Here is a 12,567-nt window from a genome sequence, read left to right on the forward strand (position 1 = left end):
GACTCAATTCTGTTACAGAGAGTACAAGGGTAAAAGCTGTGTAACAACAATAGCCATTTGCTGCATGTTTCCTATGTGCCAAGTGCAATATGTGGTTCTTACTTCATTCTTCACTGTCTTCAAGTCAGGTAAAACCAAAATCTTTAGCCCCACTTCTGATTTGTGGAAGAAAGGTTCTTTCCTGTTTAGGCTCCAGGTTGATTTTTTCCCCTGTTAGCAGGGCCTTTCCATGCTTTCCAGGGCAAAAATGGTTCTCATGATCAAGCTCACAGTGGGGACCTAGGGTTGGGGACAGTCATTTACTTTCCAGAGTTGATCCCCAGCAAGGGTGCTCCTGCTTGGGGTCCTTTCGGCCAACACAATCAGGCCAAGCTGGGATCAGAAGCCAAGGAAAGTTTTATTTTTGGATCAGAAAATGGACAGATGCGAGATTGTGCTGTATAGCAGGGATCCCCAACCTTTTTTGGCCCCAGGGACTGGTTTTTAGAAAGACAATGTTTCCTTGGCCTGGGGGTGGGGGTGGGCGGGATGGTTTCAGGATGATTCAAGCGCATTACATTTATTATACCCTTTATTTCTATTATTATTATTTCAGCTCCACGAGATTATCAGGCATTAGATCCCAGAAGTTGGGGAACCTTGCTCTTTAGCACACGTTCCCCCCAACAAGCCATTAGCAGGGCTGCTTTACTGAAGTCTTACTATGGAGGAAAGGGGGCGGAGCTTTCGTGAGTCTGGCGCAGGCATGCTGCTCAGGGCTTTGGGTCACAGTGCCAGAGCAGCGGCTCTGTGCACACAGCCTGCTGCCACCAACTTGAATTGCAGTGCCATTCACAGCGCTCCTGCACATGCCCTGAGCCGAGGTGTGGGCATGGCCATTTTGCTCTAGGAACTGGTCTGAATGGCCAGTGTGAGGCCTCTGCACATGCCCCACTATGAGCAAATGAAACTATTTCCTTTGTCCAAACACAAAGGGAAAAAAGGTTAGACTTTATTTTATTACCCAGATTCTATTTTTAATTCTTGGAAATGTTTCATGGGCTTTGCTGGTGACAGGAGGAGGGATGCTAGCTTGATCAGAGCTGAGTGGTAGAATCCTGGAGAGCAGGGGCAGGTGGCTGGCTTGAATCACGTTATTTCCCCTACAATGTGGTCCACCTGCAGATAGTACTGTACAGTTTCTGTCTTATAGTATTTGAGATTTCGACCTGGAAAACAAATGGAGAACAGAACAGTTATACCGTTTTGTCATGCTGTGAGGTGGCTTATGCGTGAGTGGTCCCGTTCACGCTCTCATTCTGAGCCGCTCATTGACAGTTGCAGTGCCTGGAATGGTGGTAAGTGTGGGGTCTGAAGTGAGACACTTGGATTTGGACCTCTGCTTGACCACTTATGAAACACATGACCTTGGGCGGATCACTCAACTTCTCTGGGTCTGAGGAGCTTTCTCTACAAAATGAGGGTTAAACAAGACACATAATATATGCAAAGTGCTTAATGTAGTGCCTGGCACTTGGTAAGCATTCAGGAAAAGTTGTTCATGATTATTATTCTGATCATCAGTCCGAGAGCCTTAAGTAGCATGTGCTACATGGACTAATGCTTCTGAATACAGATTATTAGCCTTGTTAATCATGTTGAAAATACACAATGTGCTGCATATTTTCTTTTTATAGATACGCAGTTTGTGATGGTTTTACTCTTTGTCTTTTTTTTCTTATACATGTTAATGATCTCTTAAAGTGTTAGTTGCTCAATCCTGTCCGACTCTGTGCAACCCCATAGACTATAGCCCTCCATGCTCCTCTGTCCATGGAATTCTCTAAGCAAAAATACTGGAGAGGGTAGCCATTCCCTTCTCCAGGGGATCTTCCCAACGGATGAATCGAACCTGCATCTCCTGCTTTGCAGGCGGATTCTTTACCATCTGAGCCAATGTTAGACTAAAGTATGCTTCAAATTTCTTGATTTAAGGTCGGCAGTTATATATATTTACTTGTATAGACACATCAGTTCAGTTCAGTTCAGTAGCTCAGTTGTGTCCGACTCTTTGTGACCCCATGAATCGCAGCACGCCAGGCCTCCCTGTCCATCACCAACTCCTGGAGTTCACTCAAACTCACATCCATCGAGTCGGTGATGGCATCCAGCCATCTCATCCTCTTTCGTCCCCTTCTCCTCCTGCCCCCAATCCCTCCCAGCGTCAGAGTCTTTTCCAATGAGTCAACCCTTCGCTTGAGGTGGCCGAAGTACTGGAGTTTCAGCTTTAGCATCATTCCTTCCAAAGAACACCCTGGGCTGATCTCTTTTAGAATGGACTGGTATAGACACATACATATTACATAATAAAAACACATATATGTGGCATGATGCATAACATGGTTCTAAGTGTGATTTATTAGATTTATTTACCACATTCTTTACAAGTTTTGTGCCCAGGAAAGACATTAGTCAACTTACAATATTTTTTAAAGAAATGTGTTTAATCAACAAAAATAATAGACAACTTGATAAATTTTCATATTCTAATACAAATTCATCTAGGCAGTTAAAAATAGTATAAGTTGACTAATGTCTTTCCTGGGCACAAAACTTGTAACCAATGTGGTAAATAAATCTAATAAATTGCACTTAGAAGCATGTTATGTATCATGCCACATATACGTGTTTGTATCATGTAATATGTATGTGGCTATACAAGTAAATATAACTGGTGACCTTAAATCAAGAAATTTAAAGTATAATTTGGTCTAACATTTCTTAGATAAAATAAATTGATTATCCATTTTTGGTCTCATTCACATTGCAGGAAACCTACTTACCATTTAATGTAGTTACTAAAAATACTTCTGAGATCCTTCCATATCTAAAGCAGTGGCTTTCTCCTGAAAACGTGCCATTTTGATATCTGAGTGCTTTGAGTTAGTTAATTGAGAATTCTTCATCTTTTGATGAGGCAGTTTAAACAAGATTTGTCACCGTAGAGCGAAGAACTTTCTCTAATTCTGTTCATAAGGAAGTTGGTCCCTTGGACATGGTATTATTTTCCTTTAAGAGATCGTTTCCTGATAAAGGGAATTCAGTATTTCATAAAGATCCTCTAGTTTTGTTGAAAATTGGTTTAAGAATCTGTTTCATTTCCTGTGCCAAATACTAGTGTAAGACTTTTTTTTTTACTATCATAGTTAATTCATGGACTGCTGCTATATGCAGCAGATCAAACACTGTGTCAGTGTGAGGTACACCTTGGGTTTTTGAAAAAATTTTGAGCCTACAGAAAAATTGAAAAAGTAATATAGTCCTGATACTATTTACTAGACCCAGTGATTGCTTTAACATTTTGCCAGTTTTGTGCCTGCACTCACACAAGCATCATGTCTCTTGATTTGGACTTGTCTGGGTTTTTCTCTCCTGATAAGAATCAAGCTAAACATTTTTGGCAAGAGTGCAACGCAGCAGAGGGTGGCAAAGCTTTTAGAGCTAGGTGATGAGATAGGAAGGTGACAATGTCCCCTTTTATAGCAGTAATGAATGTGGGCAGAGTCATCCCTCAGATCAGGTGATATGGGAGGACTGCTTTATATTTGGGGACGGGCTTAGAGAGTGAATCACTTAGGGATTTGGTGAATGAGAAGGCTCAAGACAGAAAGAGGTTGGCCCCAAGTGGTGCATTTAAATACTTCAAAATTCTTGGGTCTAATTTGTAGAAATATCATCAGCTTATGAAACTTTCCTTCTCTTCCAATATTTCCAAGGCAAAATCTATGATGCTGTCCCTAACATATCCATTCACAACTTCTAGGTTGACCTTCCAAAAACTTGTTTTTTCCCTTCAAGGAAATTTTAAATTGTTGTTTTTATCAAGTTTGACTTAAATGAAAAGATTTATGGATTGGGGTACGGGCAGGGGAGGGAATCACAAGCCCCAGGTCTTGTACTTACCAAAGTCAGCTCAAAACTTTGTTTTATGTTTCATTTTGAAGCCATGATTCTCTAGGGATGGAGGCAGGGGATTATTAGAAGGAGAAGAGTTGAGAAGTTTTCCTTAAGTGCGCATCTGAAGAAACCATGATTGTAGTCCTTCAAGAGAGGATGAAACAAATAAGGAGTTTGGGGTCAAATGCCTGAAGTCCTGGAGTCTGCAGGAAAGGCTGTAAATAATAGATTTTTCTCTTTAAAATAAAAATTGGAAAGTAAAAGCAGAAAAATAAATGATAAATTTCAGAACATTTTCCAAAATTATTTACTTTTCTTTTTCTAAACTTTCTTGCCCTGGGGCTTATTACCTCTGTGGCAAAGATCTCAGAAAAGTGATAAAAAATAATTGGTCTGACTCTATAAACAATAATGACAAACAGCTATCACATAAGTTCAGGGAGGATGGGAGGTCCTAGAGCCCATGCTGAAGCTCTGTCTGGAGTCCCTGGACCATACCACAGAACACAGTGGCAGCTACTAGGATTTTTTCCCCACTAGGTGGTTCTGTGATGGGCCATTGGCAAAACTGATGTGTTAAAAATCTGGCCACCTCTGGCTGTGCTCCAGGTCTTGGAATCTCCTCTCTCCTGATGGATATAGCACAAGCAGTAGAGCAAGAGAGCGACACCAGAGTGAATTCACCAGAAAGACTGAGTTTCCTACTTTCTGTTGTTATCAATGGCTTCTTGAAGGTTGGGGGTTAGTTTGCAGAAAAAGTGGCACATTGGCTGTGAGTTAATTACTGATACAATTTCTGTCTGTGTCTTCCATGGACAGGTGGCTCATATGTAAGTCCTAAGAATCTTCAGCTTCAAGGTGCCCTGGTGGGGTTGGCATGTTGTGAAATGAGCTACACACCCTCTAATACCATACTTATCAGCAGCTGTGATAAAGAAACATCTGCCCCCATGAAAAGTCAAGGGCAGAGGTCATCTGGCATTCCAAGGGAACTCTCCACAGCAGGGAGCCTTCTAATTGGCTGATATTGATCGGTAAATTGTGTCCCCACTGTGATTAATTCTAGCTGCCCCCCAAACTCCCACAGCAGGAGCGTGATAGGTCAAGATTTGGGGCCTCTAAGCATCCCTTACAAATAGAGCTCAGGTCCTTAAAGATGCCAGTGGAAGACTGCAGCTTGTTAACTCTCTCCCGGCTGCTAGTGCTAACCCAGGAAGCTGGTTTCATTCAGTTTCCTTGCTCTCACTAATAACGGCTTAATGGGATGCTAATGTGAGGAACAGAAGTTATCGGATGGCTTGTATGATTCATGATGGATTTATTACCATTCTGAGTTCCCTTGATGTTCAGTGCATCCTTTCCCCATCCATCCCTGTTATTGGCCTTAGCAAATGGTTTCATAATTAATTAATTTTTTTTTCCTGGTGGGGGTTAAATTATTTTTGCCCTGGTGCCTCTTCTCCATATATAATTCCCAATGGATGATTCTTCTCTGTGTGCCTACCAAAAATGGAATATACTAACTAACATCTGTTCTCTCCATGGTCCCCTCTCTTTCCCACCTTTCCTGCCAGCTAATGCCTATTCATCTTTCTACAATAGTGGTTCTCAACTTTGACTCTTCACTGAAATTACCAGTGAGAGAGAGCTTTTAAAATACTTTTGCCTGAATACCTTTCCTGGAGATTCTGTTTTGACTGGTCTCGGGTACTTCTTGGGTAACAGGAGTTTGAAAAGCTCCCCAAATGATTCTAATGTGCAGTCAAGGTTGAGAACCATTGGAGCAGACTCTAAATTCATCTTAACTGCTACATGTCCCATGGTGCTTTTTCCTGTCTCCCAGTAGACATGACCTCTCATTCCTTAGAATCCATGTATCTCTTTGTATATGTCCTTGGAATTCAGAGTGCTTTGTATATTTCCATTGGCAGTTTACCTATCTGTGAACTTGTCTTATTGCCACCATTAGACTCTGAGCTTTACTGTGGTATTGTGAGCAATGCCTGAGATGTCTTTATGCCCTTGTGGTGCCTTGCACCTACCTGGGACTCAGTAAATAATTATTGACCTGAGTTTTACCAATAACCACACCCTATGGGGGGCTTCCCTGTTGGTTCAGACAGTAAAGAATTCACCTGTAATGCAGGAGACCCAGGTTCGCTCCCTGGGTCAGGAAGATCCCCTGGAGAAGGAAAGGCTACCCACTCCAATATTCTTGCCTGGAGAATTTCATGGACAGAGTAGCCTGGTGAGCTACAATCCATGGGGTCACAAAGAGTCATACATGGCTGAACGACTAACACTTTCACTTTCACACTCTATGGGAAGTTGCTCTCTAGCCCCCAATCTTAATTACATCTCAGGCACTGTGAGTGGATTTTATTTTATGGTCTTTAAGATAGATTTTGCCTGCTAGTGCAACCCTGCTGCCTTCTACCATCCCTTCTCACCAGGGCAACTACCTGACCTGGTTTGCTGGGGACAGTCACTGTTGACACGCTTTGTCCCAGCAGCATTATGTATAGTACCTCCTTTTGCTCTCAAAGGTGTTCCAGTTTGGATGGCAGATTATATGGTTCTTCTCCTCATCCCCCTTCTCTTCCAGCTCACTTTCCTTAAGTTACCCAAGAAAAGGCAAGCTTCTTTAGGGCTCAGACCTTCTTGACGTGGTAAGCTTAACTAAGCTTCAGAAAGGCTTGCACTAATAATTCCATACATAAAATTCCATGTCTAATTCCATGTCTAAAAAATTATAAAACAGATGAAACACCTACAGCATTAGGAGTCAGGCTAGTGGTTTTCTCTGGAGTTTTCCAGTATGCAGGATGGGGTACACAGGGGCACTTTGAGGATGCTGGAAATACTGTTTTCTCATCCAAGTATTGGGTACATACCCTGTGTTCATTTTGTGAAAATTCATCACATTGTAACACTCAGACTTCTTTTCTCTATGTATATTATACACCCATAAAAAGTTTTTCTAAAGGGAGGGCTAAATTATAATCAGCACAGATGCAAAAGTCAACACTTATCCTTATCAATTAATATGGTCACCCTGACTGATGAATTCTTGTTAGGCATGAGCAAAGTATTGCAATGGACAGAGCATGCAAAAATCTATTGTTTATCTTCTTGGGGCATATGTTATTATTGTTTTATTAAGAAAATATTGCTATTGACAGCAATATATGTTGTCAATCACCAAATACAGTGCAGTCTTGTTTATTATATAATTCTTCTGGTGACTCTATGACCTAGGTGTCTGTTTTCTCATGTTGCAGATGAGAAAGTTGTTACAGAACTGGTGAAAAAGTAGGCTGAGTTTCCATACAGGCTGAATTTATGCCTAGTAGGTTTAAAAATTAGCTAGTTTTTCAGCTGTCTCAAAGACAGAAGCAGATTAATTGTATGGTTGATGTTATTGATTGGGCAGAAATCAGAGAGTTTAAACAAAATAAAATTAAAATACATCTAGAAAATAAACAATTTCTTGAATTTAAAGAAAAAATCCCAGAGAGTTGGTAGCTCAATAGCAATTAAGACTGATAGTTTTGAGTTTCCAGAAAGCATTATAACAATCCAGGTCTTAGTGAGGGTTTTAGTTTCAAATCGAGAGAATCCTCTGAAGGTTCAGTGAGAACCCTGCCTGTGTTTAAGTCCTCTGCAAGCCCAGAACAGAGGTTTGTCAGGATGGAAGCATCTCATAGAGTACTTAATGACCATCTCTGTCTCCTCTTCATTCTACCCCTATAAACATGATCAGGAAATAAACGTCTTCCCTTTTTAGGTGTAGCTAATGTAGGGAAATGAAGTGAATTAGTTTTCACTATTACAGATAATAAGTACATCTTGTGGTGAAATAAATAATAATATATATAATAATGGACTAAAAGTATGGCTCAAAACTCACAAAGCTGTATCAAAACAAAAACTATCAAAAGTAGAAAAGTCAGAGAGCTATGTATTCGAACAAAAATAAAGCAGAGAAATCCTGAGGGCCTCATGCACTGTGCCAAAGTGAGTTTTAGCTATTCATGCTGTGTTAACTGCTGATGAAATGTCATTGAGCTTAAAATAAAATAAGTTTGTAGTCCCAGATAACACTTTACAAGATCAAATAATGTTAGGCCACTATAGCCAGTTATATGAAGAAATAACTCATAGCAATGTACCAATATGTCAGGATTTTTCACAGGAGGCAATATGAAGACTAGCTGGATGGTGTCAGGCTTGTTTAAAAGCTCATTTGCTCCCCGTAGTCACTGTCCTTTCACCTTCACATGTCGTATATCCTGCTCTCTTGTCGATGTAGTTGTCAAAGCACCAGCTTAATAGTGCTAGTCCCTCAACAGAGACATGTTAAATGTAAAGATGGCAAAGTTCCCTACCAAAAGGGAAATGCAAAGAAGCGGAGCCAGCTGAAGTCATGAGATATCAGGTGACAATGAGACTGTGTCATTTCATAACACATTTCCCTGAGGTCCCAATGAACTTTACATAGAGTTTTTTTCTGTTTTATTATTTTGACATCCTGAGGGACAAAAAAAGGTTAAAGAAAGACATTTCCATGCTACAGAAAGGGAAACTTGGATTCAGAGGAGCAAAATGAATTCCTCTAGATCACTGTAGTTTGGGGATTTCCTGGTTTCTGTAAACAACCATCAATCTGCCTGTACCTGTCACACACATTGAAACTCCATAGATATTCTTGCATTTGGAGGAGCAGATTTAATGTCTGTGATGGGAGAGGGGGTGTATAGGGTGAATGAGAAAGTTCATAGCTTCCTGCCTCCTGAAGTGACCACAACACGAGTTATCCACAAAATCCCTTCCTGGTTCAGTGCAACAACTGTTTGTTTAATTAAACTCAACCTGTAGGGACTTCTCTTCCACTCCTGATTTTGCCCATCTGTAAGATCCAGTGAATGCTCCCAAGTCATAGGAGTCCAACAAGAAGACTATACACTTTCTCTGAACAGTTATTTCCTGGAGAGTTTCATCTTTACTTTGGGAACTTCTACATCTTTGTGATAATGGGAAATTCATCTGCAGTGGATAGGGGTTGCTAGTCCTAGAAAACAGGACAGGGCAGAAGCATTGCAGCTCCCACTTCTGACTGGGCTCAGTGAGGGGACATCTCAGATGCTGGTTCAGCCTCATGTCTTTATGTTTTTTTTTTCTTTTGCCAAGGTTTCTATAATTTGATTTTTAATATTGAAATCTTCAGACTATCAGATTTTTTTTTTTTTAATCTTTAGCAGGGATATATGGTGAGTCTAAAGTTTTTTCTCTCTAAATTTCAGTATCACTTTAAAAATAGCCATTCTCCATTGCTTTGTGAGAAAAATATAGTAAAAGGAGGCCTGCTTTGGGAAGTCAAAAAATCTGGGCTCAAGTCCACATTCATCTTCACTTTATTATGTTGGGCAAGTCATTTAATTTCTGAGTATCAGTTGCTTCATAAAGAAAATAAGCATAAGAATAATTCTTGCTTCACTGCATGGTTTTGAAGCATAAATGGTAATGCAGGTAGAAAGCTTTGTAAACTATAGAGCCATCTATAAATGTGACACTAAGTGTAACAGAATCTGTCCCCAGGGTGTTTGGTCCTTTCCTTTGGTTTACATTTTTACATTTATATCAAAACTCAGTTATAATTGCTGATTCTTCACATCTATATTCTGATATCCAACGAGACTGATCCGTAAGACTGCTGCTGCTGCTACTAAGTCGCTTCAGTTGTGTCCGACTCTATGCGACCCCATAGACGGCAGCCCACCAGGCTCCCCCGTCCCTGGGATTCTCAGGGCAAGAATACTGGAGTGGGTTGCCATTTCCTTCTCCAATGCATGAAAGTGAAAAGTGAAAGTGAAGCCGTTCAGTCGTGTCCCACTCTTAGCAACACCATGGACTGTAACCCATCAGGCTCCTCCGTCCATGGGATTTTCCTTTGCTAATTATTCCTGTTTAGAGTTTTGATCCCTTGTTATAAGATAGGCACCAAGCTTAACAGTTAGTCCACACTAATTCTAATGACTTCCCAGAGAGGTCCTGTTGTATTTTTGGATAGAATTATTTTAATAAGTTTGAGAAGCCATGACACCTTTATGTTAAAATTTTACCATTTAATATAAATGTAACTCTTCCTATTAATTATTCAAATTATATCTCTTAATCAAAGTTTTAACAGTTTTAATACATTTCACATTGAGTTGGTAGGTCTTTTATTTATTGCTCTTTGAATAGCTTTTCTTTTCTATTTTATGGTATATTTGGTTATTGTCAGTATATTGGAGTATTATTGCTTTTTAGGTATTTATCCTATTTCAAGTCATTTTATGTCTTTATTAATGCAGAAAGCTTTTAGTTAATTCATTTGGCTTTTTCAGATATATGCTTATGTGATTTTTGAGTACTTTATTTAATATCTTAGTTCAAAAAATGGATTCTTTTTGTTTCAAGACTTACTGCTTTAGCCAGAGAATATAAGGTGATAAAAATATTAAAGGACATCTTAAGTTTATTTCTGATTTTGAATATTTCCAGTGTTTACTCATTAAATATACGCTTTATTTATTTTAAGCCAAGAGCACCTTTATCAGATTTAAAGGGCATCCTAATTCTATTTAAATGTTTACTTCATTATTAGGAAAAGATATTGATTTTATCAAATGTGGTGTCTATGAAATTATCACACAGGTTAATTATTGTTGAATCAGTGAATACTCAGTGGATTCTTTTTTTCCTTGGAAATCAATCTCTGTTATCAGCTGACCGGCTCTGCTAACAATGATAAATGTCTAAATGGTGTCTTGATGAGTTTGAACATACCAGGGCCAAACTCAATACACAAGAAAGTGGGCCAACGCGGAAGCAAGGGTTGTGAGAGAGAACCCCCCTGAACCTGTCTCCTTGGGCACATTCTCTAAAGTTGGTAGCTTTGGACAGTTTTCTAATTTGACATCAGAGTTGTTAACACTATGAAAAAACCACATTAGAGGAGGCGGTATGGAGTACAGTAAAGGAGTTGAGGACATGCCACCTCAGTATGTGAGGCTTCAGTGTATTAATTACTTTGTTTTATTTATTTATTTTTTTTTTTTAATTTTATTTTGTTTTTAAACTTTACATAATTGTATTAGTTTTGCTGTTTTAAAGGTGCTTGAAAAACAGCAGATGTAAGGATGGCACTCGGATGTTCCTTTTTCTTCCTAAAAGTAGGAAATAACGTTCCCACATGAAAGGTGCCCTCCCTGTACCAGGAGAAAGAACCATTCTTATCACTGGGGATGGGGAATCGAGGCTGAGAAAAATCTATACCAACAAAAAACGTGTTCAGCAGCTCGTCCTCCTTTAGTCACCCTTATGTTTTAGCTACTTTTCCAAAAGTGCTACTCTGGAAAGTTTCACCTGGTAGAGAAGCACTTCAGTCTAGTTACTTCTTTTGCTCTTCATTTTTCACTTTTCTTGTGAGGACCCTCATTTATATATAAATAAAATGTGTCTACTTTTCTCCTGTGAATCTGTTTTTCAGTCCCAGCTGGAGACTGCAGGAAGGTCGAGGAAATTTTACTTTCCCTACAATGGGAATGAAAATCAGTGGCCTGCTCATGAAACGTGCAGTTGGAAGGTGGTCCCAGATGGTGCCTTTCGTGTGTGCGCCTCTCTCTCCAGCCAAAAGTTCAGGCCCTGCGCCCTCGATTGCACCCCCCCACCCCCCGCCCGCCCCCGCCAGGCCTCACTGGCTCATACTCAGCAAGCTCTGGCCTCTGGGTTTAAGACTGAGAGTAGAATTTCAGTGCCATGAGTCTTACATTTTTAAATGCCAAGCTTAAAAATAGCCTCCAAAATGTAGACAAATGAACTGCTAACATCAATGTCTATACCAGGTTCTTGCTGGCACTCTGGCCACTTGTATGACCTTTCAGCATAGCATTTGAAAAAAATGAGCAGTGCTTTCCTCTTCCCCTGGCAGCTCAGAATAGCTCTGTTTCCTTTCCTATAAACAAGTCGTATCTCTGGGAATTTCTAAAGCCGAATATTGTCTGCTCAGAAGCTGTGACTCACGCTGTTTCCTGGCAGTCCTGACAAATTCATGAACGCCTCTTGAGGAAAGAATCCCAGACAAAGAGTGGTCACAGAAAAGCCTCAGATTCCTGCATGTCAAACCCAGGAAGCTGAGAGACAAAAGAAAATACCAGCAAGAATCGCTAGTCACAGCATCCCCTTCTACTTGGCTCAGCTCATGTTCATGACTGTTGGAGCAGAGAGGGGAAACCCGCTTGGAAACTTGTCCTGTTTGTCTTTAGGTCATCATCTAGGCAGGCCCCTCTGTTTGGGAATTTACCTAGCTCAGCTTCCTCCTGATTCTGGATGTACAAGTTCTCCGAGGGGGGACTCCCCGGGGAAATTACCAGGAGGTCACACACACTGGCTGGTGGGGCTTCCTCACCACTTTTATCAGGAACTCTGTGCCCCACCAAGTCTTCTTTCTGCAGCTCTCTTCCCAGTACTTTCTCCCCTCCTCCACTCCTGGTCCTGTCTCTTCACTTTTTTCTGTTCTTCTTTAGTGCCACATCATTTTCCTCATACTAATTTGTCAAGAAACAAGAGAAAAAAATATTTATCCTA

The 12,567-nt window shown here is 40.4% G+C and overlaps 1 long non-coding RNA gene across 3 annotated transcripts in view; it reads right to left on the reverse strand.

Moving 5' to 3' along the window:
* Positions 1-515: 515 nt before the first annotated feature.
* The window catches only part of LOC138990077 (uncharacterized), a 32,464-nt gene continuing 20,412 nt past the window's right edge, over positions 516-12,567 (reverse strand). For all 3 annotated transcript variants that reach the window (XR_011466247.1, XR_011466253.1, XR_011466259.1), the window contains 2 exons: positions 3,943-4,151; positions 516-1,208 (listed from right to left, as the gene is read on the reverse strand). This is a non-coding gene — a long non-coding RNA (uncharacterized lncRNA). The remainder of the gene's footprint in view (positions 1,209-3,942; positions 4,152-12,567) is intronic.

Source organism: Bos mutus, chromosome 2 (assembly GCF_027580195.1).
Source record: "Bos mutus isolate GX-2022 chromosome 2, NWIPB_WYAK_1.1, whole genome shotgun sequence".
Taxonomy (NCBI): Eukaryota; Metazoa; Chordata; class Mammalia; order Artiodactyla; family Bovidae; genus Bos; species Bos mutus.